This window comes from Apaloderma vittatum, unplaced genomic scaffold, assembly GCF_000703405.1.
Source record: "Apaloderma vittatum isolate BGI_N311 unplaced genomic scaffold, ASM70340v1 scaffold18180, whole genome shotgun sequence".
NCBI classification, from domain to species: Eukaryota; Metazoa; Chordata; class Aves; order Trogoniformes; family Trogonidae; genus Apaloderma; species Apaloderma vittatum.
The window spans coordinates 1,560-2,136 of NW_009694202.1; positions in this window are offsets into that span (position 1 = coordinate 1,560).

A 577-nucleotide genomic window follows, 5' to 3' on the forward strand; every position below is an offset into this window, starting at 1 on the left:
TTGTGAAATAACAGGTATTTAAGGTAATTGTACAGTGTGGGCTTCACATATGTTTGTGTTTGCGTTGCTGTATTTGCAGTGATATTTCCTGAGTGCTCTAGTCAGTAGGAGATACAGCATGTGGCATCTGGCTTATGACAGAATGCATTTACACAAATAATAGGCTTTTCAAATAACTTGTCCATTATTTTTGAGCCCTAGAGCAATGGAAAGTCTTCTTGGGAAAACTTTTGTCTGCGATGTGAATTCTAATTTTGTGAGGAGAGGCACTAGAAATTAAGGAAATGCTGAGTGAAGAGTCAGTGTGTCAGCACTATGGCTCTCCTTTTGTTTTTGAGATGAAGATAGTGTTTCTATCACTTGTTCCTTTTTCAGTTTGTCACAATACACGTTCATGTTTACACGGACATGTTTACATTTCAGATTTTAATTCCAACTCTAGAAAATGCATCAGAAATCAGGGATGTTGCCTTTAACCATTCTGCAGATTGATTTGGCTCTTATGCTTTAACATTTGCAGCTTGGTCTTGTTTTATATGCTAGACGAGGTTTATGCCAGCCTAATTGGTTGCTGGCA